This window comes from Chrysemys picta, chromosome 16 (assembly GCF_011386835.1).
Source record: "Chrysemys picta bellii isolate R12L10 chromosome 16, ASM1138683v2, whole genome shotgun sequence".
NCBI lineage: Eukaryota > Metazoa > Chordata > Testudines > Emydidae > Chrysemys > Chrysemys picta.
This window is the reverse complement of record NC_088806.1, coordinates 25,437,472-25,464,771: the sequence shown is the minus strand read 5'-3', so window position 1 is coordinate 25,464,771 and position 27,300 is coordinate 25,437,472.

The following is a 27,300-nucleotide window of genomic DNA, read 5'->3' as shown; positions in this document are numbered from 1 at the left end:
GGGAAACTGAATTGCTCTGAGGTGAAGTGACTTGCCCGGGGTCACAGAGCCAGGAACAGAACTCTGGACATCCCTGGTCCCCCGGGTCCTTTTTCTTGGGATGCATCATCATGTCTGATAGAAGAAGGATCCATCTAGCACAACACAAACTGTCCCTCTCTTTCAAATGGAGCTGGAGGAAGGAGCTTCTGAGTTTGATAATAGAACATATAGTAAGGGAGGTAACAGCAAAGAATGCTCTGCCCTCCCTAGACTGATGTGAGGGGATCTCCATTCTCTACAGCATCCTGCTAATTGCTTGGCACCTCCAGTCTCTCACTAAGTCGGGGAGTGAAGACAAGTGAAGCTGGTGACACGGGCCATGATTCATGCTTCAGGGAGTCCGGGATGGAAGGCGAAGTGGGGATGGCGTGAGTCACACCAGGAGAGGCGGGCTGTAAAGAGGTGGAATGAGGGAGAGGGTCGAGGGAGGAGTAAAGGTAGAGAGAAAGGGGAGGACAAAAACAGGACAGAGGGAGGAGGAGAGCAAGAGGGAGAGATTATAGAGGAGAGAGAGTCCCTAGTGCACTGAGGCCATCTGTATCTTTCTGTGTCCATCTAGCAGCTGGCTGGTTTCTTTCCTGGAGATATTTGGTGCTTGGTGACAGGGCCGGATTAACTCTTCTGTGGGCCCGGGGCTATTAGATTTTGTGGGGCCCCTGGGGGTTTGGAGTGCGGGTGTGAGCTCAGGGCTGGGGCGGGGGATTGGGGTGCAGCTCGGGATGGGACAGAGGGTTGGGGTGCCGGAGGAGGCTCGGGGTTGGGACTCGGTGTTAGGGTGCAGGTGGGGGTTTGGGGTCTGGGAGGGAGTTTGGGCACAGGAGGGGGATCTGGGCTGGGGTAGGGGATTTGGGTGCAGGTTCCGAGCTAGAGGCGCTTACCTCTGGCGGCCCCTGATCAGCAGCACAGTGGAGCTAAGGCAGGATCCCTGCCTGCCCTGGCTCCGCGCAGCTCTGCTCCCCGGGGTGGCCGGCATGTCCAGCCCCTAGGTGGAGGGGCCAAGCTGCTCTGCGCAGTGCATGCTGCCTGTGCCCACAAGCGCTGCCCCCGCAGCTCCCATTGGCCGGGAATCCCGGCCAATGGGAGCTGCAGAGCCGGCGCTGGGGGCGGGGGCAGTGCGCAAAGATTCCCTGAACGCCCTTGCCTTGGGGCCGTGGTGAGCCGGCACTTGTGGTTCCAGCCCCGAGGGCTGGCCGAGGCTTGGGGACCAGTGTCCAGCCCTCAGCGCAGAGACTTGCCGCAGGCCAGATGAAAAGCAGCAGTGGGCCCCCTTAGCCCGAGGCCCTGGGCTGCTGCCCCTAAAGCCCCAGCGTTAATCTGGCCCTGCTTAGTGAGGGCAGTGCTGAGTTGCAGAGGCAGCCAAGCACTTGGCAACCATTCCCTTGGTAGCCCTGTTTTTGGTGTTACACGAGCGTGGCTGTCTCCTCCCGGAGCTGTCTGGGCCTGAGCAGAACAGCACGGTGTGGAGGAGGCAGTCAGGCCTGGGAGAGGCACCGCTGGCAAGTCTGCAGTTGCAGGGCGGGCGGTAGGGCTGTGGCGCTCCATCCCCGCCCCTTTGGGAAGAGGGGGAAATCCTAGCGAGGCATCTGCTGTTTGTGCTCCAGGGCCACGTGCAGTGGGGTGGCAAATGCTTTGCGCTGATCCAGAGCTCAGGGAGTGGTGAGGGGGATGACGAGCTTCTCCTGCTTGTGGAGTCAGGTACCTTCCCCCGGCCCCATCATTACGCCCATGGCTGGCACCCCCTGGTGGTCCACCATCCCTTCTCCTCTAGGAGCCTCCATCTGCCATCCTCCTAACTCCCTCTGCTGTTCTGCACACCCTGCTTGCTGTCCTTTAGCCTCATGGGACTGGACCCAGCTGTCAGTAAGGCAGAGCAGCATGGGGCAGGTAGCTGAATGGCCCGTGTGCCCTGTCGGTTGATAGAGACCAAACTCCTGCCAAGGGCAGCAGAGTCGGGGAGGCCTGGCTAGGTCCAGTAGACACTGAAAAGCCCCATTAGGCCATCCAACCCTCGGCTCTAGCTCATCTGCTGGGTTCTGGACCTTCTCTGTTCCTCCGTCGGGGTCGCAGGCTTTGTCTGAGCGAGGGCTGCCGGCCCATGATGCCATCATAAATTCACTGTGCAATACCACGACCACATCCTGGACCTAATATGCTGCCCCGCTCTGAGGCTGCTGCAAGGGGTGTCAGTGAGGTGGGGGAGGGGGGATCTTGATTTCTGTCGTGGTTGGGTTACTGGAAATCTGTGCGCAACGCCCTTGGCAAGAGGAGCCGTGAGGAATGAATCCAACGCAAACACTAAAGGGCTGTGAGCTCAGTTATTGCGTCTCATTGTTCAGAGGAGTTTTCAGGCTGAAAAGCCCTCGGGAAGTTAAATGGGGAAAACGTGTTGAAACAGGGATGCTTATTCGCTCTGTGGCTGGGCAAGACAAACATTCAGAGCCTATTCTCCCTTCCCCCTCTGTGGCCTACAAAAATTGTAAATGCAGGAAAAATTAGGGCAGCTGGGGAGAGGGGTGAAGGGAGAGAGAAAGACCAAGGGAGCGGAAAAGAAAAGAAGGAGAAAAGGCAGAGGAAAAATGAGGGGAAGATGGAGGGTGAGGGGGGGGGAAGTAAAAAGAAGATGAGGCAAAAGAATTGGGGGCCCTGATCCTTCTCTCATTTACCCAGGAGTAACTTAACTAAAGTCAGTGATGTTACACCCGAGTGAAACCAGCGAAGAGTCCTGTGGCACCTTATAGACTAACAGACGTATTGGAGCATGAGCTTTCGTGGGTGAATACCCACTTCTTCGGATGCCATGCTCCAATACGTCTGTTAGTCTATAAGGTGCCACAGGACTCTTTGCTGCTTTTACAGACCCAGACTAACACGGCTACCCCTTTGATACCAGAGTAAAACCGAGATCCAAATCCAGCCTTTTGCGTGTTTGAGAGTGAGCGAGACCCTGCTTTGCATTTAGATGCCTTGCCCAGGCTTGCTTGGTGGCTTGGCTTTGATCAGCATTTTTCCTCCGTGGCCGAGTTTCACCCTAGGTTTTTATGAGTGTTTAGCTGGTGGTGACAAGTGCTTGTGAAATGTCTCTGGGGAGCCAGTTTATCTCCAGTGAGCAGCAGCAGGCTGTGGGGGAAACGAAGCGGAAGTTGGCCTTCCCCAGGCTGCAGTACAATGCAGCTCAACTTTTCTTCAGTGTCATAGGTCAAATTTCAAACGGCGCTTCAGGGGTCCCTAACCTGGCTGTCTGTATGGATCTCCTGCTCTTGTTGGGGTGGCCCCTTAGTGTGGTGGCCGTGAACAGGGGACCGGCTCCCAGCTGTTGCTTTGTGGGGGAATCTGGCAGAACCCAGCAGCAGGAGAGATCCACGTGGGACGGTTTGCCTGGCATTTGGGCTGGAATGGAGTAGGCACAGCTTGCCAGGGACAGCCGGGATGTGGCACCTCTCGCAGCACGGCTGCATCTAGACGAGGGGAAGCGTGCTGTGCTCCCAGACCTTGGAGCACCCATTTATTTCTCTCCCCCCCCTTCCTTCCCTCCCTGGCTTAATGACAAAGTGCAGCCAAGAGCTCAGACTGTGCTCTTCTGATACTGAGCCCACGTCCCTATTCTCCCGCTCCTCCTTTAGAGCTGGAGTTCGCTACTCTCTCCCCCGTCCTGCTTCCGGCCCAACAGTCAAGTTATTCACCTCACGCCCTCATCCCGTCGCTATGTCAGCAATCCCAGTGCTGACCCCGGGGCTCACTTAGCCTGCCTGTAGCAACATCATCTAGTTGGTTAACTCCTGCCTCGTATCAATCTTGGGGAAAGCGGGCAATTGCCCTCACAGTCCCAGCAAACGCTAGCTGGTATGGCAGGCTGTAAAGTTCTCGTGCCTAGGGAATGTCCAGTGGGAGCAGCTGGCACAAAGCCCATGCCAGGGGCTGACCCATTGCCTATGACAGTAGATGGCACGGTGCCCATAGCAATAGGGGTCAGCTGTATCCTTGCTGATCGTTGTCCTATTGCCCATCTCGTCCCCATGGCAGGGTTTTCTACATAGCTAATATTGTTAAATTTGTATCTTTGCCTGTGGCAGCACAGGTTCTGGGGTAACCGCTGGCACAGTGCCCATGGCAAGAGTTGGTAAAGCCGTTGTGACAGTGCCCATGGTAGCAGTTAGTCCATGGCCCAGGGTAGGAGACAGCAAAGTGCCCAGGGAAGCATGGAGTACAGCAGCTCTGGCTTTGATAAGCAGCACAGATGGGGTGCTGCCAGCCATCCAGATAGCAGCCGGCACTACCCATGCTTACTATTTGCCATGGTGGCAGCTGGCACAGCGTGTTGGCACAAAGGCAAGACTCGGCATCCTTGTTGGAGGCTTCACCAGATGATACTGATCACGGCACATGTTTAAAATAAGACACAATTTTCATCCCTGGTTCAATTGAGCTACCATTGGGGATGGATTAGGCCTACTACCTATAGGAAAGCAAAGTGTGGCTTCCATATGTGGCAGGCTTAACATAGCCAGTGGCAGACTCTCTGGCTGGTGACCATGATAGTCCTGGCTTTTATCTAGACCAATCTCCTCTGCAGTAATATATATGACTCAGGGGCCTAGAAGCATGATCACTTTCTCCTAACTGGAGAGGTTGGCTCCAATGTCAGGCCACCAGGTGGCAAGTACAATTGTGTCTCTGGTCTTTACATACCCATTGAGTGATTATAGAGAAGAATCATTCTTTCTGCTCTCAGAATCGCTGGCTTAAATTTTCTGGTCTATGTTGTACAGGAGGCCGGACTAGGTGATCATAAAGATTCATCCTCTTCTGAAAATCTGTGAATCCAGACTCTTGGGTTCTGTTTCCAGCTCTGACGCAGATGTGCTGGCTGGCTGTCAAACCCCTTTCCCTCTCTGTGCCTTGATTTCCCCACCTCCACCATGGGGTGGGCAGGATGAGAATTCCTTTCTGGCTTTGAGAGGATTTATTCCTGAATGTTTCTATTGAGCTTCCAAGCCCTCAAATGGAAGGTACTCTAAAAGGGAGCAAAGCATTCTTAATATGTTGCTTGGAATGCTTCTGACAGGAAAGGCCTGGCTGAAAAATGCACCTTGCACAAGGCTCAGAAAGCTAATCAACGTAGGCTGAGATTGCTCCAAGTTGCCTATGGGACTTGGACATCCAGTTCCCATTAAAACGAATGGGAAAGGGGTGTCCAAATCTGCTTTGGAAATCTGTCCCCTCCCACCCCCGTGGTGCAGGCAATGTAGCCCAGGGCAGTGGCTCTCAACCCTTCCAGACTCCTGTACCCCTTTCAGGGGTCTGATTTGTCTTGTGTACCCCAAGTTTCACCTCACTTTAAAACTACTTGCTTACAAAATCAGACATAAAAATATAAAAAAAAGTGTCATAGCACGCTAGTACTGAAAAATTGCTTACTTTCTCATTTTATCTGCATGAAATTTTAGTTTGTACAGACTTTGCTAAAGCTTTTTATGTACCCTGCTGTAAAACTAGGCAAACATCTAGGTAAGTTGATATACCCCTTGGAAGATCTCTGCATACCCCCAGGGATACATGTATTCCTGGCTGAGAACCACTGGCCTAGGGAATAGAGCACTGGACTGAGACTCAGGAGACACTGGGATCTATTCTTGCCTCTTCCACTGGCGATGGGTGACCTTGGTCAAGTCAGTTCACCTCTCTGTGCCTCAGTTTCCCCATCAGGATAATGGTACTTAACCTCCTTTTGTAAAGTGCTTTGGGATCTACTGGTGAAAAGGGCTATATAAGAGCTAGGTATTGTCATTTATTATTATTTATTATATTTGACGGCCTGGAGCGCTCATCCAGGGACCAACAGCAAAAATGTCTCCGCATATCCCAGCCAATGCAATAGTGCACAGAAAGACGTGGGGTGTCTGAGCTAGCCAGGTCCCAAACCCTGTAGAACCTGAGATTGATAGCAACACCTTGAATTGCTTGTCCAGAGAAGCAGATGGGAAACTTGAGCACAGGGGTAAGTCTGTTCCTGTCACGCTGCTGCATTCTGTGTCAGCTTATCTATCCATGGGGTCTGCAAGAGTAACCGCATCCCAGAATGGAGGTTTCGAAGGCATAGAGGATTTTGGCAAGGTCCACACCAGAAGAGGTCGCAGCTAGACGTGCTCAGAAATGTTCTGCTAGAACAGTTTTCCACTGGAAAATACTGAAAAGTTTTGCGGGAACGTATTGAAATTTTTGATGGGAAATTATCTAAATGTCTCATTTCTCCTTTGTTGTTTTGACTTCTACGTTTTGTCATTATTGAAACATTTAGACGAGTATTATGTTATATATTCCATTAATTATATGTCAAAAGGATAAGGTCAAAACCAAATATTTCATTTTGTGGAAAACTTGAGATTTCCACAATTCGTCCCAATTCAGGCAAAACAAAATTTTGAAATCTCGGTAATTCCTGCGGGCTGGACCTTCGTTTATTTAACCAGCCCTGGCCAAAACCTCTTAGCTCACCGCAGAGAAGAAAAGCACTGCAAGCCCCCGCTGCTGCGTGGGAGCTGAGTGTGTTCGCCACAGGAATCTCATGCATGCTGGCAGGCACTGCAGCTCCAGGGGAATGTGATCTGTAAGGGGAGGGGAAAGCAGCACTGGAGCACGTGGGCAGGTGCAAGGAACACCTGGCTGGATGGGCATCGCAACGCTCAACAATGTCATCTCCATTGCCCCAACGGGGATCTCACGGCTGGCTGTGAGTGCAGGCTAGCTGATGTCATTTATTAAATTAATTGCAATTAACTTAGAGGCTTTGTCAAGTCTGAACTCAGCCCAGCATAGCATCATGGGACTGGCTGACGCCCAGGAGGGAGCACAAGCAGGATTGGCCGCGGGTGTGTTGATTCCTTAGATGAAAACAAGGTTGGGCATGCATTCCCCCACCCACTGCTTGCTGCTGCCAACCTGCCAAGTAAGTCCCCTTGTTTCCTCCCAGTGCCCATTCCTGCACAATGAAGAGGGTGCCACCCAGGTGGGGCAGAAGCTGTGGGCAGAAAAGAGAGGTTTGGGGTTGAACTGTTGGTGGATGACCCTGTCAGCCACAGGATGGTGTTCCCACCTGGACGTAACCTCTGCCACCAGGGGAAAGACACATGGATGGGCAACATGGGGACACATCCCCACCCCCAATTTACTACCCCTCCTGTGAGACCAGTAGAGTCTATCCCAGCTCTCCTCTTCCTCCTTCTTGCATGAGGTTGGGGTGCTGTCAAGTGACAGGAGAGAGGCAATGTGTGTGCGCGAAGAGGAGCGCTTGCAATCTTGTCGAGGTGGAGAACCTCCCAGGTGTAGCTCCTGGGCAGCGAGTGAGGAGAGGGGCAGGTGGCCGAGCAGCAAGTTTAAGAAGCAGAGGGGATGGGATGCAGATTCCTGTGGCTCTTGCCTGAAGGGCTTTGGCCATCGATTCTCAGTTCCAGTCGTGTCCGTCGTTCCCTCTGCCAGCTGTGGGTGAGAATGCTGCAGGAAATGCAGAGCTACCCCCAGAGGCACCCACCTTTGCAATGGTTTGTTTATAAAGCAGGGCCCATTGTGCTCCCGGAAGCAACTGTGCTAAATGTACAAACGAATAGCCCTCCGCAACCTCCCGTCCCACTCCACCCACTAGGGGAAAAGCCTGAAGGCCAGGTCCTCTCCCCAGCTCCAGCCTGCCTTCGGTGCTCTTCACACATTCCTTACCCCAGTGCGCTGTAGCTAACACCACACCCTCAGGACTGCTGGAGCCTTCGCAGGAACGATGCTCTGGCTTGGCCAGTGGATCCATGGAGCTGCCAATGCACTGCCCGCACCCACACTCTTCCCCACAGCCCCAGGAGACCCCCATGGTGCTGTGGAGCCTGAAGGGACCGTGTGCCCTGCGTGGATTCCCTGCACGCTCATCCCCCGCCCTGCAGTGGAACCGCATCGGTATTGCTCTACCTGTCCCGAGTAAACAGATGGAACATATCGTACTGCCCTGAATGTCACCAAGCTCAAGCGGTGATGGACCAATGGCGGGAATGAATTCCAGGGATGAGGCCCCTTCCACACTGAGACCTCCAGCCCCCAGATCTAGGGACCAGCAGCCAAAGGGTCCCAGCTGATCTCAGTGAGACATAAGGATGCAGGGTGTCCCCCAGCTAGTAAGATCTGAGTCACCTCAGTCTTTATAGTCCAAAGCCAAGGCCTTGAATTGCAGTCAGCTGCAAACCAGGAATGAGTGCAGCCTTGGAGAATGGGTTTAATGCACTGTCTGCAAAGCAAGTAGGAATATTGGCCATGATCTGCATTAGCTGCGGTTTCTGGGGGATGCTCGAGGGGCTGCCTGGAGGGGTCTTGTTCTGTGAAGTGAAGTGGGTGTGACCCACAACAGGGCTGTGGGATATCTCTCTATCTCCCTAGTGTGTGCAAGTGCCTGGAAACCATGAACGCTGGCTAACCTTGCTAAGATGAAACGCGGTGTGTGTGTGTGTGGGGGGGGGGGGGGTGAACACTGCACCATCTTGGTTTGTGTGGGGGGACCTTAAGGAGCACGGGAGAGTCCAGTGTTCCCAGGTCCCTGAGAAAGCCAAAGGAATGGACGAATTCCCATCAAGTCCATCCCCAGAACCCTCCAGCAGAGTCTCTGCTTTTACCACACAGGGCTAGTGCGCCACCCCTTGGGCTCAACTATTCACCCGCTCCACCCCAGGAATGGCCTGAGGCCTATGCCTAGGGCTAGCCTCAAGGAACGCAGCCTCGGAATTAGCCTAACCCACCACTGTACTTCATTGTCCTTCCAACAGGGCACTGAGCCTGGGCCATCCTAGGGAGTATACACCCTGGGATTCACCTGAGCAGCCACTAGGTGTCACCAGTAGCCCACAGAAAGCGCTACACCACTGTTAATCAAATAGGAGAGTTCTGCAACATGCGGGATTGGTGGGGGAATGTGTTTGGAGAGTGGGGGGGTGCAGATTGCTGGTTTATCCTGTTGTCTGGGCAGACTTCCTGCATGATACCAGCAAAGAGGGAATCCTGGAGGAGTCAAGGGCTGGTCTAAAAGCACAGCACAAAGGGCATTAGATAATTCCAGGCTTCTTGTGGCACGGCTCATGGGATATTACTGGGTTTCATGGTTTCGGTGGTGAATGCTGGGCAGGCTGTGCGCAGTGCACCTCCAGAGAGACTTGCTGGCTTTCTGTGTGGCGTTTGCCCTTCTCTAGTGCCTGCCAGCTGAGGCTCTTGCAGCAGGGTGCAGATGTAAATGAATTCAGCCTTGCACCAAACCTCCTGCTCTGATTGGTGGAGAACCCTGAAATATACAGAGGGGACGTGGCTTGCCCCAGATCATAAGGCAACCCAGAGGCAGTGTTGGAGACAGACCCCCGGGGTCTGTGCTTTAGCCACTAGAACATCATCTGGGTCTTCAAGGGCCAGGGTCCTGTTTGAAGGTGAAAGCCCTATCTTGGGAGTGCTCCCAACAGAACTTAGAGACAGGGCTCTTTGTCCATCTGTGGTGGCAGGGGACCCATCCATAGGTTGTTTGGCCATTTGCAAAAGCTAGATGCTCTAATGCTGTGGTCTGGTCAATTTCCCCACCCACCAGATCTAGCACATACAGAAACCAACAAGCGGTCCCATCTGGTAGGTCTGACAGGCAGCCTCCCTCTGAGGGCCTCTCAGTCTCTGCTCAGGAGCCAACCCAGCATGGGAAAGATCAATTACATCTAACCACAGGGGCCCCAGAGACTCACAGGTAGGTCGGGGGTTAGTTTCCTGATAAAATGTTGTGGCTCTTTACATTGGGTTTTATCATGTAAACAATAGCTGGGAACGAGGATCAAATCCCAGGACCGAGATTTGTTATAGACTGCCCTAGTTCCATGTGCACTGTGATTCTCACACACACACAGAGGGTTCAATATATATAATGCATTTCTATTGTACTGCTATTAGCCATATAGTGCCTTTAGATTTCTATACCACCTTCCATCCTGAAGGATCTCCGAGCACTTGACAGGTGTAAGTAAATTTGTGCATGTGCGTTTATAAAATATATACACCTCCATAGATGTTGCAGCCAGCTCCAGGGTGGAACACCAATGCTGTTTAATGGTGCCCATAAGAAGAAGCTTAGGGCAAGAAGTGAAGACAAGTCTGGTATCTTGCTGAAGTTACAGTGCAAACATAGTGACAGGGTTCAGAGTGGTAGCCGTGTTAGTCTGTATTCGCAAAAAGAACAGGAGTATTTGTGGCACCTTAGAGACTAACAAATTTATTTGCGCATAAGCTTTCGTGGGCTAAAACCCACTTAATCAGATGCATGCAGTGGAAAATACAGTAGGAAGATATATATACCCATTTTTTCATGTTCTCTGTGTGTGTGTGTGTGTGTGTGTGTGTGTGTGTGTGTGTGTGTGTGTGTGTGTGTATACACACAGAGAGAACATGTATGTATGTACATACAGAGAGAACATGAAAAAATGGGCGCATATATCTTCCTACTGTATTTTCCACTGCATGCATCTGATGAAGTGGGCTTTAGCCCACGAAAGCTTATGCTCAAATAAATTTGTTAGTCTCTAAGGTGCCACAAGTACTCCTGTTCTTTTAGTGCAAACATAAGTAGTCAAAACTGGAGTGGGGTATTTTTTCCTGGGCCATAATGTCAGGGACCTGGAGATGTTTTGGGGGGATGGGGTCCCTTCCTCTGGAGCTCTGAGCAGAGATCCTTTCGTAGGTCCCCCATGATTAAGTACCTATGATTGCATGGGATTCCTCAGGTGTTTGAGGCCTTCATTCCATCTCCTATGCAGTGATGGGCCCGAGGGAGCACCCAGTAGCCCATTGTCAGGGGAGGTGGGGATGTTTACCCTGCTGCTGATAGCAGAAGTTCAACCCGCCTCTTGATCCTGTTAAACCATCTCTGCCAGAGAAACTTTCTCCCTGCAGCTCAGAAAAAAAAAAAAAATACAGCGGAAGAGCAAATATTGCCTATGCAACATACCAGATTCCATCAGGTGTTGGGTATTTCCAATATTCCTTGGAAGCGATTACTGCCAGCCTCCCTACCCACCCACCCATTCACACTCTCACTGCACAGTGACACCAGCTGGATACTGTGATGTCTTATCAAGTCAGTACTCATATTTTTCAGGAACACAATGTAAACATTTCCAACGAACTGCTCCCAGCAGCAGTGTGTTTGCCAAGTCCAGGCACCTGCCTTCAGAGTTCTGGTTAAGAGAGAGTATTTTTTGTTGCTGTTTGCAGAGTGAAACGAGTCAATACCATCCCCTTTCTGTGAGAGCACAGGCACGCACACCCCTACCTACCTACCAGGTACTTAGTCTTACCACAGGCTGAGGTGGGAGGATGTTTGTGGGAATCTCTCCTTGAAACCATGGGAGCACATCGCAGCTGGTTTGTTCACATTCTTCACTTGAATCTGGCTGAGACACCAGGGTTAACCGTCCTGCCCTTGCGGGACATTCCAGGGGAACTTTTATAGTCCAGCCTATCAGACAATGGATTTGTCTTAATCAGAAGATGGCACCTCCAGTAGTGCAGCACCCCCCTGGCACCACGCTGGGGCGCTGGCTGAGAGGGAAAAGCACATACACTATTGCAGTGGTGTCTAGGAGCAGGACTCCATAGTGTTAGGTGCTGTACAGACAAGCAGTAACCCAAAAAACTCACCATCTAGGTTCTCAACAGCACTGACCCCTGGCTGCCACATCCACTCATTGGGATTGCTGGTGTCATTTACAGCAGTCTTCAGACGATCAGGACACAAATAGCCCATGGTCTGGGAATCATAAAGGGAGCTTCAGGTGGTGGTAGTACTCTTCCCAACCATTGTGCCAGGGGCTTCTCAATCACAGCGTAAGACAGGGCCCTCCCTTTTCTTTGGTCTTTCCTCATCCACATAGTGACCCAGCCTGACCCTTCTTCGCCTGTGAGATCTGGCAGGATCAGAGTCCTGGGTAGCTTGGCTGCTTTGCCAAGGCGGGAGTGAAGGGGAGGAGGATAAAAACCCATAACTTAAATTAGCCTCCTAGCTGGTGGCAAAGTTTCCATGCACCAATTCCAAAAGCTGGTCCAATTTCTTCTCTGGTTACAAGCTTTGCTGAGAGCCCTTGCAGTCCATCTAACTTGGCGCTGCGATCATTTATTTCACAGCCCACGCTAGATTGCTTTCTCAGATGGGTTTGTTACCACCCATCTCTGGCTGTGCGTCTCTCTCTCTCTCGCTCTCAACTTGTATTTTACATATATTTTTCCAAGTCGGTAGAAATAATGCCACATATGGCCACACGTGGTGCCTTCTGCCAGCAGAACGCCTCCTGCTGCGAGCCAAAGCTAAACTAAGCCAACAGTCTCACTCAGGAATCTGGCGCTGCTCCCGCTTCAGCAAGCTGAAGGAATAATGCTTTAAAGATGCGGGGAGGAGGGGTGTTAAAAGGGGGCCTCAAATTCAGTGTGGCGGGGGGCAGATGTCCACTTTAGACTCTGTGCTGGGGGAGTTTTGCCTGGAGAAAGCTATGCTGATGCAGTGGTGTAAGAAGGTGCTTGCACCAGTATCATTTACTCTGATAAATTACTATTACAAACCCGTTTTGTACGGGTAATTGGATCTACATTTGCACCACTATAACTTTCCCCAGTCTAGACAAACCCTTACCAACAGCAGCGAAAAGCAATGCCAAATAGTAAGATCCTTTACAGTTAAACCTTGATCCTTCATTTTCTACTGGTACCCACATGCCACGGAGGCTGGGTTGTAGATGGATAGACTCAATAGACATCAGGTAAAGAGAGGAGTCAAGAACAGAGAGAGACAAAATACGACTTTATCTACGCTGTGTATTTGCTCTAATTCCAGTCATCGGCAAAGCTACCTCCAGTGCAAGCCCCTATTGTAGCATGTGCAAACCGGTATAAGCCAGGATTTACAGTTCATCCTGGATTCAAATTGCACCCATACAAGTTTCACTCATCTATACTAGGGGTTTGCAGTGGTGCGGATGGGCCATCAGTGGCTGGGAATCTCCGGTCTAGACAAGACCTAAGACAAAGGGGAACTCCCTCAGGCCTACAGGGAAGACAACACCCCAAGTATCACAACATCATCCTAAAATGCTTGACGCATCATTCTGGTCCTTTCATCTGAGCATTTGGGATCAATCAGCACGAATCAGAATGCACCGTCCCCTTGCTCCTCTGCAAAAGGGAGAGAGCATGTTCTAGGGGACTGAACAACGGATGAGGGGCTATGACTCATGGATTCTGATCTTGGCTTTGCCACCAAACTGCTATTTCATAGCATGTTAGTGATGATAAGGCTTACAGAAATGAGTGCTGACCCTGCTGATCCTATCCTGTAGCTTAGCAAGTTCTCAGCTGTGGCCAGGTAGGTTCATCCCCTTGATCTTTAACTGCACTCGTTCCTAGCTCTCATTGCTTGTTGATTCTTCCATGCATTGGTTATACCACTGGCTCACTTCATTGGAGTCAGTGGGTTTGTGCCAGTTGTAAATCAGGGCAGGAACTGGACGGTGCATTTTATTCACAGTGATGCATTGGGTAGGAGGGTCTAGGGGGGTACTCTCACCTTTTTGGCCAGTAGTGTGGCTGATTGATTGGAGACATACAGATGTAAACACTACAATTGCAGAGTTAAATGAAGAGAGAGGAAGTGTTGTTAGTGAATAGAGAATAGGACTGGGAGTCAAGACTCCTGGATGTGGTGTATTGAAAACAGCATTACAAACTTAGAGGGGTAGCTTGTAATTTTAAGACGTTTCCTGGTGCTGCTTGCAAGCTAGGGGGTTCTGTGGGGAAGCGTGTGATCTAGTTCATTGGCTGTCAGTCTGCAAAGAGCCAGCCTAGAACAAGATGGGACAAGTTGTGCCCCTTTGCCTTAAGGAGCAGTCGGTTTCCTCTCTCTCTCTCTCTCTTTCTCTCTCGGTTCTTGTACAGTAGGTTCTGGCTCTTAAGAAATAAAGTAGTGTTGTGCAGCAAACTTCCAGGAAGATACAAACATAAAATACTCTAACTTATCTGGGTGTAAGCTGAATTTAACCCTGGGTTCTATTCCTGGCTCTGCCCCTGACTTCCTGAGTGATCTTCCCAGCTCTGTGCCTCAGTTTCCCCATTAGGACATTAACCAGCAGATTGTGAGGCATAATGGATCTGGGATGCTCAAGTGAGAGGGGCAAGAGAAGGTGCCAAGTATCATTAAGGTAGTAATCATTAGACACTGCTTCTTTCCATCCTTAACAAACTCCCTTGATCTTTCCCTTCCCTGGCGCCTCCACATTCTCAAGCATCCAGTTCACCACCTGTAGCCTATAGTAACCTAACTCTGTCCTTTTCCTGTGCCCTGAGTTCCCTCCCATCACTCGGGCATTTTACTCTGTGGGGCCATGACTTGGCATTCACCCATTCTGACACATCCCTTCTTTCTAACCATGTGGAAGGTGTGGGGTGGAGTGAGAGGAGAAAGAGAGAGAGCACTTTCCCTTCCCTGAGTGGGTGGGATGGGAATTCTCCTTTGATGGGTAGTTTTTCTGGCAGAGCCTAGGGGCCCACATCTGGCAGGAGGGGAAGATAAAAGGGAAGGGGAGCGTAGGGAGAGAAGCTAACTCTCGCTAGGAAAGCGAGATGTGATACCCACAGAATTGGCTGTCAGCGATTTCTCGTGCCCTCTGCCATTGCCCTGCAGCGGGTTAGAGTTTGGGGAAGCGAGAGTGAGGAAAAGGAGGAAAGATAACGATGGGAAAGGGAAGTAGACCGAGAGCTCTGTTCCCTGGAGGTGTGGGAGGTGAAATTAGCTGCCGGCAGTTTCTCAGGAGGAATCTTGGTGTATCTTTGTAGGAATCTTGGTGCCCAAAGGCCTGGAGAGGATTCCCTGAGAGCCCTTGTTTGCCATAACCCAGCTCTCTTGAAGCTTGACTGATGGAGCCTTAGAATGATCCATCCTGAAGCATCTGGCCAGCGGAGAGGAACTGGAGACTGGTGGCAGAGAAGCAGGGGGAGGAAAAGATTCTAGCTCAGATGGACGGGTTGGCTGTCTTTACCCTAGTTAATGCCTGGCAGTGCCAGAGAATTTGCTCTGACACAGCACGCAGCCATCTCCACCATACCTGACTAAGTGAGTCAGTCCCGATCAGGATCGGGACAGGTGACGTTCCAAGCACCCATCTGGTGCAGGGAGTGGGTGAGTGATCTTATGGGAGGACGGGCTGTTTCTCTTCATTTCGGGACATGGTTCAAAACTGCCCTCTTTGTTTATACAGCACTCTCTGGACTTTCTCCGGCCCATCTCTCTCCCCCACTCCACTGGTCCCTTCACCACTGCTAGGGTGAGACCCTTCTGCTGTGCAGCCTCCGCTAGGGTGACCAGACAGCAAGTGTGAAAAATTGGGACAGGGGGTGGGGGATAATAGGAGCCTCTATAAGAAAAAGACCCAAAAATCGGGACAGTCCCTATAAAATCGGGACATCTGGTCACCCCTCCGCCCTCGGGAACAGCTTGCTGTGACTCATCGATTTTCCACCTCTTTCCAGCTAGCAGTTGTAGTCTCTCTTCCCCTGCTAACTCTGAATTCTGTGGTACCACTGACTAATTCTGTGGTACCCCTGACTCCCCATGTGACCTTTGCCAGTAGATCAGTCCCCAGGGCTGAAACCCTGGCCCCGTTCAAGTCAATGGGAGTAAAATTCCATGGAGTTAGGATTCTACCGGGTGTATTTGTATGGTGCCTGGCACAATGGGGCTGATCCTGGTGGAGGTCCGTAGATGCTACAAATGTAACAATAATAATTGTCAGCCTCACTGTTCCCCTGTGTGGGGGTCAGTGTCGTCATCCCCATTTTACAGGGGGAAACTGAGGCACAAAAGGGCAAAGCCGCTCGACTAAGGACACCGAAGGACTCTGGGGCAGAGCTGGAATTAGAGCCCAGCAGTCCTAACTCCCTCTCTCCCTCACAATCACAGTAGACCACACTGCCTCCCTCGCTGTTCCCGAACCCCGCTGCCATTTTTTCACGGAAGAGACGGTGCTTTGTGCACTTGACTGGCGTGTTCTGGTGGCGTTGGAAGGGGGAAAGGGGAGGGTTTTGCTAGAAAGTGGGGGAATAAGCCAGGCTTGTTTATAACTTCCCAAGCAAGGCTGCGTGTGTGTTTAAGACAAGTCCCTTCTCTCCGACCCAGCCCCCCTTTCCCCTATTATGAGAGGCTGGCTTCTTTCATCTGACAGCGCCTCTTTCCTGCCAGGCAAGGCTTGTTAGCTTTAGCTGGAACAATTTCCTTTGAACTCGGCTTGAATTAACATCTCCATGGCAATGGGATCAGGGCTTTGTCTCTCCTGACCTGCCCTTCACCCTCAACTAGAGTTTTTGGGGGTGGAAAGGGAATAGATGCCACCCTGGCCAAATCCACCACCTCCTAGGGGAGAGAACCTGGAACTGCATCTCTCCCCTCTGGGGAGGGTGACCCGTGTGAACGCTCTGCCCCCATTCAACTCTCCAGGGATGAGGGGGGGTTGTGGTTTGTGAGGCCGCAGCAGGGTTAGGAGGGATGTCCAGGGTTGGGGAGCTCCTTCCCAGGTCTGGTCGATGTCGCTGTGGAGGTTTGGGGGTGGGGTGAATGGGTTTTGTTTTACTAGACTGTGAATAATCATAGGAAACAAATGGCAAAGGTTTTCCTGGAGCGGGAGACCCAGGCAGTAAGCCGGCTTTGCGGGAGGAAGGCAGCGCTCGCAGCTGCCCTATCCCAGCTCCCACTTCAGCCATTTTCCTAAACTTCCATCTGTTTCCTTTGTCTCTTCTTCACTACCCCCCGCCCACCCTGCCTCTGTCTCCTCTTCCCCTCCCCTCCCCCATCCCACCATCTCCATTCCAGTGCTCTCGTCTGCTCAGGGCATTGTACCACGCCCATCACTGTGGTATCTGAGCGCCTCCCAGCGGTGCACTGAGTGACACGACCAGAGTATTCCATCCGTCTCCCCAGTCTGTCCCTTCCTTCCTTATCGCCACGTTTCTTCCTCCATCTTTTATTTTCTTTTCTCTTTTAGCAAGATCCCCACATTTAAAAAAAAACATTTGTGATTTTGGTGCCAAGAACTGTGCTGGCTGTACATCCCCTGGAGAGCAGAGCCCTCCATCTAGCCACCAACCAGACCCAGCATGGGCAGCTTGCCCCTTTTCCCCCAAACCACACCTCTGCTCTGGGGTCTGATTCGCCTCTTCCAGCCGTGTAAATCAGGATTAACTCACTCAAGTCAATGGAGTTACACTGGTGTAAAACTGGAGTAAGTGAGAGAAGAACCCAAATTCTCTGCCCTGCCCTCCAGGGATAACATCTAGAAGGTGAGAGGGGAGTTTACTCCTATGACCCATTCGTGGCCTCTCAGTTGGGGCCCCCATTCCAGTGGGAAAAGGACTGAGACCCACCAAATCCAATGTCTCTTCCACAATCCTCTCCTCTTCCTCTCCCTGCCCCCCAAAAAGAACCCCCCACTTTCTGTTCATTATGCAACGTGACCTTTATAATTATGCTAACAATGTGCTGACCCCGGAGGAATCTGGGACACGGGATAAAGGGCTGTTTCATTCCCTCCCTGTCTCGCCCCCACTCCCTGCTCGGGCCCACGTGGGTCATCCACTTTGGGATTATTTCACTCTCAGAAACAACATGGGGTTTTCTGTCTGGCTGACGGAGTAGGAGCTCTTTGTAGCCAAGCCCGTAGGTGGGGAAAAGGAGGCCTTTGCTTTGCATGCTGGGTAACTTCTTTGAGAGCTAACAACTCAATTTCTTTTTGGGCTGAGGGTGTCCAGGACAAGACGGGGGGCAGGAGCAGCTTGACGTTAGCTCATAGTCTGAGGGAATGTGGGGGAGGGGACAGGACAGGGGGATACTCTGGGGGCCTTGGGAAGTTAGGAGAGCCCAACCTCAGGCCTGGACTTAGCCTTGCCAATGTGGGTGGTTGGTAGGGGAAGGAGAGCCCTGGGCGCTCAGATTTTGAGGCAGTCCTGTCTGTTGGGTTTCCTCCTCAGCCTCCCACTGCAGCTGGATCAGGGCAGGCAGTTTTCATTCTCTGTTAATGAGAAACTCCTGCACTTTGTCCCTTGAAATGGAGCCATGTTCCCCATGTGACTGCGGGGAAGGGCTTCAGCTCGGGCTGCTCGCAGAGGGAGAGAGGGCGAAAGCTAGCTCTTCTCATGCAGGTACATGGGTGCTGGGAGGAGAATCCATGCCAAGAACGGTCAGCCTTAGACACCAGCCTATGGCCAAGCGCTCAGGGATCCAGAGCTTACCCTGACCTGTCCCTACAGACCCTGCACGGACCCAGTAACTCAGTCTGGCCTCACCCTTCCCATCTTCTGTGGCTGTAGGATGGAGGGGTTGGATTTCCATGTGTGCAGACATGTGTAGAGACATATCACGCATATACACTCCCCCCACGCCCACCAGCAGCGTGGGGCCCCATCATTGATATTAACTGGCCAGGAGGCATCCTGGTGCTTCAGATCTCAGGACAGTCCCCCAGGTATTGGTACAGATCCACCCATCCCAACAGCCGGATCGTAGCTATGGTTTAGGGCAGGGGTGCTAAGCCTGGGGGGTCGCAAACAGGAGTCAGGGGCATGCGACCACCTTGCCTTTCTCATATCAGTAAATGGGACAGGGTCCCAGTATGGAAAAGGGAATTGTGTTGTGGAAAAGGCAGAGAACACCTGCTTTTTCAGGAGGCTTTCGCAAACTGGACACATGGTCTGGAAGCATCATCGTGTGAGTCTCAGCCTCTCTCGCTGATCTGCTATGGCCAATCTCCTGGGCCGATCGCTGGGACCAGTTACTGGGTCAGAAAGAGGGAATTGTTCTTGGCAAATAGGGCCTGATTTACACAAGTGCTGAGCCACGAGAACCCACTCCATCAATGGAGCTGGAGGTGCCCAACTCCCCACCAGTCAGGCCTGTAGTGTTTGATCTTTTCAGCTGGCTTGTGAAAATCCATTTCCAGTGGGCCCAGAAATCCAGCCTCCAGAGACTGGAGCCCACAATCCATCCCAGCTAGGCTAAGACTCTATGCTGACATTCCCCTCCCCTGGGTGCAAGCTGAGTTCACACCTGGTGGGCAGAGTAATCCGGTCCAGGCTCCGCCTTGGCATCCCCAGCTCTAGGTGGGCACAAGAATCCATTCCGGCTCCTTCTTCCAAGTGACTAAGCAAACTGAGAGGAGCCACTTTGGTCTTCCTGTGGATACGCGTTTCCTTAGCTAACGGTCAGCCAGGGCCCCTGCCCCTCGTGTGGCCATTTCTACCTGTGCAATACAGAACCAGGGCTGTTGACCCACAACCCACACCCGCTGCACCCAGGGGTGAACAAACACAGGACAGGACAACATGCTTATAGAAAACAATAAGGTGCCAAGTACAGCCGAAAGGACTCTGATGCTGTGAGCTTCCTCTCAGCAGTGTCCTCTGGCTGCCTGCAACGTGAGCTGCTCTGCCAATGCCCTTGGAGTGCTAGTGGGGACAGAAGTTTCCTCCCAGCAGTAGCTCCTTCAGTCTCTCATTCCTGTTTTGTGCTCCTCTCAGGCGCTCACCCTCCACTGGCGTCAGACACGTGAAGGGTCGTGTTATGCCTCACGTTCCGTGTAAAAGGTGTTGGTCCAACATAAAGGTAGGCCCCAAACCACACCGCTCCTTGATCTGAACCCCTTCAAACTATGGGGTGTTTGACATGCGGATCTGGAGAATCCAGGTCTGAACTTTGAATGGCTTCAGCCCAGTGTGGGAAGAGTGTCTCCCGCCCTAGCAGAGAGCACCTTCGCCTGCTTAGCTAACTGTTCCATGTGCTCCCTCTTCTCTTTTCTGCAGTGAGGAGGCTGAGGGCAAAACATTGCCTTTGGTGCTCTGCAGTGTGGACCAGCCAGCGACACAGTTCATAGAGGGCCCTTGGTCTTTCCCTCCCTACATCCCTGCCCCTTGATAGAGATTTGTGGGGGAGGGAAGGGAAAGCAACAGGGAGTTCTCAGCCAGCTGTGAGTTTTCACTGCAATCTGTGAAACTGACCCACACTCAACAGCTGCACTTAATAAAGCAGGGCTGTTGGAGACACCGTGGCAGTAGGGGAGCCCTGCTGAATCACAGGGAGCATGAGATCACAAATGAAGGAGGCAGGATAAGAGCTTGTGGGGAAGCCCCTGAGCTTGAAATAATTGAGGGGAGGGGGACAAGGGTTGCGGATGCTTTAAAAAAAAAAGGGGGGGGGGGACAGCTTGGTAAGTGACTAGAGAGAAGGAAAACACTCTTCAGAAACTCTGGCCCAGCTCCTGGCTGGCTGCTTGCCAGTGTATGGTGTGGGAGTTCGGGGGGGGCACGCGGGGGAGAAGGGGACCTAGCAGCATTAGGTTTCCTTTGCTGGCCTTGTGCGTCTCTCACTTTCAGTCTCCCAGGAGCATTGGCATCAAGGCCAGCTGAACGGTGATGAAGGGATTTTTTGCTCCAGCTCCAAAATGCCACATCAGCAACAAGCTCAGAGCTGCAGGATGACCTCAATGAGGAACAGACTGTCTCTTGTTCAGTCTCCAGCTTCCTCTGCACATGGATGGGGGTGGGACCTTGAGCATGGAGGGGGAGAGAGATGGGCTGGGGGCAGTGAGACACGTGGACTCAGGGACTTGGGAGCTGCAGCCAGAGTGGCAGGTCTTTGGAACAGACAGGGGCAGGGAGGGGGTGACAGACTGCACAGACCCAGCCTGGAGGCGATTTCTTTCTATAGTCTCCAGCTGGCTGGATTGTTGGCAGCACCCAGGAAAGTTTATAACAAAAGTTAGGCCAGAGCTGCGATCAATCAGTTAAGCAAGCACCGAGGTCTGGAACTGACCCAGCTATGCCCCTCCCATGCCTTTGATTAACCCTACAGCATCTGGGCTATGACCTATTTCAGCATGGGCTCCCCTCCTCTTTCTAAAGGACTTGGGATCCTGGTTCTCCTCTCACTGACTCCAATATAAATCAGCTGTATCTCCACTACAGTCAATGGTCCCCGATCCTCATTGCTCCGCTGCGTGAGTGGAGTAAAGGTGACTTGAACCCATGTATATGCTCCCAATATTCTGGGGCTGTGCAGCCCCCAGTGCAAGACAGAGCAGCCTTGGGGTTGCTCTAGCTTATACCCTTGTGACAAGACCCTGCACGGTCTCTGAGGGGATGTCTATACTGCAGTCACAGGATGTGATTGCAGCTTGAGTTGACATCGCTGAGTTAGCTTTGGGTCCCAGAACAGTGCGAACCTCAGCACTGGCTATACAGACCCTCCCCAAATGCTGTGTAATTATTCACAGGGTTAGCTCACACTGAAACTTGTGCTGACGTGGCTTCGCTGCTCTTGGACCCGAGCTACCTAGATTATGACTAGCTCCGGGTACCTCACACCGGTGGTTGCAGTCTAGACATACCCTGAGAAGTAGAGAAGAGCTGTCCTGCAGTGTGCTCCAGCCATCCCTCTCTCCTTTCCTGACCTGCCCCTTACACCTGGGGCTGGAGCTGAGTTGGTGTAGAGCCCTTATACCAACTCCACGCTGGCAGGGCAGGCTGCCATACAGGGGTTATTCTCTTAGGGCTGTTTTCACCCGCTTAAAGGGCCTTTTGCTGTGCTAAAGCAGTGAAGGGGCTTTTGCAGAAGTGAGGATCAGGTCTGCAGGTTCACGGGGGCGGGGGGGGGGGGGAGCGCACAGCTGCTGAATGGGATCTAGAGCAGGTCAGGAATTGTTTGTGTTTTGTTTTCCCCTGTGAACATTTTTGCTTTTGTAGAAATGTTTTTGTTTTCATCAGTGTTTTCCTTTAAAGTTTTGTTGTTGTTTTTTTGGGGAGGAGGGTTGCAAAACATTATAAAAAATAATAATAATAATCTCAGTTTTTGGCCACGGGACTTTGTGTGTGTGAAAACCCCAAATTTTCTACCAAAACAGAAATATTTTCACAAAAATTCCCATTTACTCTAAAAGCTATTTTTATTGGAGGAGGGAGGGGCAGGGCCGGCTCCAGCATTTCTGCCGCCCCAAGCAAACAAAAAAACAAAACAAAACAAAAAAAAGCCGCGATCGGCGGCGGCAGTTCAGTGGCAGGTCCTTCGCTCCTAGAGGGAGTGAGGGACCTGCCCCCCCCCCGAATTGCCGCAGGTGCCGCCCCTCTCCCTTGGCCACCCCAAGCACCTGCTTGTTAAGCTGGTGCCTGGAGCCGGCCCTGGGGAGGGGTGAAGTTTCAACAGATAATTTTCTTCCAGCTTTGGTCCCATCGTGCATGTGCAGAAAACTGAGCCCAGGGCTAGATTGTTCTTACAGCATAGGTCCTATTGCTTTGTCCTGTCAGGTTCTAAATGTTCCCACTCTGTCTTCTGGGGAGAAACTTCCAATCTTCGGTGTTTCGCTGTCAGGAGGTTTATCTGATATTCAGCTGAGAGATGGGACAATTGACGGGAATTGCTGTTCCAAAATAGCTCCCAGTGTGGAAACTTCTGAAATAAAAGTGAATTTCTTCCAGAGTAATTACTCCACCTTGAAAGCGCCATGGTTATTTTGCAATCAAGTGACTTCTATTCCACACGTGGAGCTATTCCACAATAGCTATTTCACAGGGCTGGCCGGAAAACAAGAATTCTATTTTGCAAAAAATGTCCAGGGTTCGACAGTTGTTTTCATTCTGCATCGAAATGAGACTAGACCGTTTGAATTTTTTCAGTCGGCAGAGAGAGAAGGGGAGACCCACCCCAGAACAGCCAATCACCTGGTGATTACATGGACTCTGAATCCGGCAGCACAGGGATTTGGACCTGTGTCTTCCACATCCTGCAAGAGTGTCCTAATCACTGGGCTCTTGGCTATCTTGGGGCAGCGTGTCTCTCGTATATATTTTGACCAGAAATTCCATCTTGGATCTTCTCAACAAAAAATGTCATTGACATCTGTATGTTTCCATGACAAGTGGATTTTGGTTTGGTTTTGGTTTTATCCTAGAAAAGTTTTGTTGGAAAAACTCCCGGTTAATTTTCCCATGCATGTCGCCAAGCCCCAAATGCCCCTGTCAGGAATCAAAGCCAGCAGCAGAACCAGTCTCCAGGCAACCGGACTAGCACAGCTGGCCTGTAGTCAGCTGCCTCATTGACTACACTGCCTGATTGCTAGGAAGAATCAGCAGACCAGCTTTTAAGCCCAGCAGCAGCAGTTTGGTGGCCACCAGAAGCATTTGCCTATGGCTGTGCTAGCTCCCGCCTCTGATCCAGCCCTGCCTTACTCCAGGTAACCCAGCTCTGGGCCTCGGCTCCAATGCCTCAGTTGTGACTCTGGCTCCAACCCTTGGCTCTGGCAGCTGGCCTCTGACTCCAGTTCTGACCCTTGGTTTGGACATCTGGCTTCTGATTCTGATTCTGACCCTGGGCTTCTATTCCTGACCACGGACTCCTGCTCTAACCACTGGGAATGACCGCCCACATCCTGGTCTCTGCCAGTTCCCTTTCTCAATTGCATCCTGTTCCTCCTAATTATCTGGATCCAGTCCCTCCCCTGGGTGGGCAATCCTTCAGCTCTCACTCATGGGAGCAGTCCCCACTGAGGTCACTGGGAGCACTCGGGTGAGGCAGGAGTGCCAGATTGGACCCTTGGTGTTGTTCTCTTCTGGTACCCTTATCAGGTCTCTCCTTGATCGTCGTCCTCACTGGCGCTCACCATGCCAAGCTATAGATTTCATGAAATCTCTCTCTACAGCCCCTGATCATTCTGTTTGGCCTGCAGGAGTACCAAGAAACCCCAGTCCTGGCCCAAGACCCCACTATGCTATGTGCTGGACAAACACAGAACAGCAAGAACCTGCCCCAAAGACCTCACATTTTTGTGCCAAGCCCAGATTATCCTTGTACCAAGCACACAGCGTGTCCCGCTAGCGGGACATCAGCCACAGAAAGCTAAGGTGTAGCCAGCGTGCCCTTCCTCTTGGCAGTGTCCTCATTTCCCCAGTCTCCCTCCCTTCTGCTCCCCAACCAGAGTTTCCCAATTTCTTCCACTCCCAGGACCACGTCCAAATGCTGGGATTCAAGCTCCCAAGTCTGAGCCACACGCACTAATACCCCAGTGCCACCATTCCCGCTCCCAGCCTCCAAGCACAAGAGGATCCAGGCAACATGGACTCTACAGCAGGGAGATGTCACTGGTACAATCCCTGTTTGTATTGACCTGCTGCTAGCACCGCCGGGCTATTGCCATTTTGCAGGTAGCCAGGCCTCCCGGGATGAATTCACATTACCGCCGGCTTGGAAACAATGATTCTGTGCCCGGAAAAGGGGGCTGCTGGACGTCTGAATTGCTAGTGCGTTCGCAGAGGAGATGCAGCGTGGCACGGGAGCTGGCCCCAACTGGGAGATTAGTGAGTAGAGCTGGGTAGTTGTTCCCAAGGGTTTGCGGAGGAGCTATGCTTAGCAGTACCTAGGTTCTTTGGGAAAAGAGGCAGGCGTATGCCACTCCCTGGGAGAGAAGATATGGTGGGCCATCCCCATTCTGGGAGCAGCAGTGCTTAACTTGAGGAGAGAGCTCTAGCGTAGGGCCTGGGCTATTACCTGGGCTATGGGCTGGGATTGGCAACATGGCAATACAAAAGCGAATGGCATGTTTTCATAACAGTGGCTGAGGGAATGACTGCTATACAGCGGGGAAGGCTGTGTGCATATTGTGTGTCTCATCGGTGGGTATATCTCAGTGTGGCGTGAATAGCTCGGTGCAGCAGATGTGTCTTGGAGTATGTCTGTTTGTGTGTCTCCTTGTGCAGCGTGTGTATCTTGGTGCACTGCATGTGGGAGACTCGATGAGTATCTGTGTATTTGCATGTCTCTCAAGGGGTGGGGGCCTGCGTCTTGCAGTGTGCATTCGGGTATGATTTTGTGTCTGTGCGTGAGAGACTCCAGATCCTCAGCATCTCTGGCTCCTTGGTTTAGCTCTGCTCGGGTCCAGCGCTGACAGATGTGCTCTTTCTATTCCAGGGCCCTCAACAGACCTCCCAGAATTTTTCCAGAGGAAACTATTAGAAATATTTAAGTCACTGCATAGTTCAGGGGTTTATAACTGAGCAGAGAGAGCTTTACTGCCCAGCACAGGTCTGGGACTGTCAGTGAAGACGTAGACCTGGCTTGGGCTTTGTAACTGCCAGTGAGTAGATTGCACAAGGCTTTATATCTGAGCATGTGGAATGACAGAGAGTGCAGTCCCTAGGGACCCCTAATCCTCATGTAGTCCACTGGAAAAGTTTTAACCAAGGGATAACGTTGGGTGCTTCTGGGCTTTCATGTGCTGATTACATCCCGATGACTATTTTGGCACCTCTCCTTAATTCCATATGCAATGCCCCCAGCGAATGCTGGATGAGAAACCGCTTCGGCTGTGGATCTTGGCGAAAGGCAATGGGCCAAATTCAGCTTTCATTTGCACTGGGGTAAATCCATAGGGCGCATACTGACAGTCTTGCTCACCATGACTAGTATGAGTAGTTCCTCTGATCTCCTCCATAGGGCTAATTGTGGCGTGAGATACTGTTCAGTAAAGAGATCAGAGTCTGGTCCATAGTGGTAACTCGGTTGACTTCTGGGATTAACACCACTGCAATAGAGAGTGCAACTGAGCCTCTTCGCTATCTTTTGAGTGCTTGGGGTGGTTAGTTACAGCCGTGGGCTAGGAAAGAAGGAAGCATTGTCTAGTGAATAGAATAGGGAGCTGGGAATCGGATCTCCTGGGGTGTGATCCTGGTTTTAACAATGATTTGCTGTGAGACTTTTTGGTCAAGTAACTAACAGCCACATTTTTGCTCGTGTCTTGGTTCCCCGACTTTGTGACAACCTGTACCTAACTTTCAGAGGTGCTGAAAGCCCATGGGTCACTTTGATTTCAGTTGTAATTTGGACCTTTTGAGGTGCACTCAAAATTGAGGCTTAGCGTGAACCCTTCTGAACATGTTCGCTTAATTAAACCTCGGTGCACCTCAGTTTCCCCATCTCTAAAATGGAGCAATAGTTACAACTATCACATGGTTTCTGTTGTAAAATTTAGTTAAGGAATAGTTATAAAGCGCTTTAAGACCAGGTAGAATATGGGCACACAAAATAAAATGGGTGAGTCTGAAGATGCCATGAATAAGGTTTCCTGCTTCCCTGTCTTTAAAAAGTATCTTTGAGTTTGAGGAGACATCAAGTTTAACAGATTCCCTCATTTTACACTAGAGTTCCATGGAGGTGCTGCACACATTTGCACCAAATTTTGCATGGAAAATTATTTCTTTCCAGACTCTTTCACAATCTAGATGTTTGTCGTTGTTTTTTAAAAGTTCCCACAAAATGGGCTTTTTTCACTCTGGGAAAAATTAAATTCAAACTGTTGCAGGTTTTCCAATGAGCATTGATTTGTTTTTTTCAGGCACAAATAATGTTTGAAATGACACAAAAAACATGTGGCACTTTTTTGCTTGACAGCAAGACAGTTTCTTGGAGTGAAAGGGTCAGATTTTTAAGTTAAACACGACCAAATGGGACCATTTTTGAGCATTCAAAATAAGATGTGTGAGCCTCATTTTTCGGAGAGTTTAGAACAAAGCTGGTTGAAAAATTTTGAAATTCAATTTTCTGATGAAAATCAGCAAAACTACTACTTATTATTATTTATTATATTTGTATTGTGGTAGCACCAAAGAACCCCAGTCAGAGACCCGGACCCCATTGTGCTGAGAGCTGTACAAACAGCACAAAAAGGCAGCTCCGGCCTCAAAGAATGTACAATCGTAAGCTTGGTCTTCACTGCAAACAACAAAAAAGAAGTGTTAATAACTCTGATTCAAATCCTAGTGAAGATTGATTGGGCTAGTCATCACTAGTGTTGATGTTAACTCGAGTTTTGCCCCTAACTTGGCACCCGTCCTCACACGCAATCTCTGGCTTGAGTTAAGTGGTGCTGATGCTGGAACTAGTAATGCAGTGGGGATGCTGCAGCTTGAGTTACAACTCCTCAGCAGCTAATGCAATCATTCTGCTAATCCAGCCACTCGGTTGCTCGTGGTGTTTCACAGTGCGGTCACTTTCCAGCCTGGTCTACATGTAAAACGTAGGTCGACATAGTAATGACACTCAAAGTTGCAAAAAATCCACACCCCCGAGTGTCGTCACCATCCTAAACCCCGATATAGACGCAGCAAGGTCAATGGAAGCATTCTTCTGTGGACCTGGCT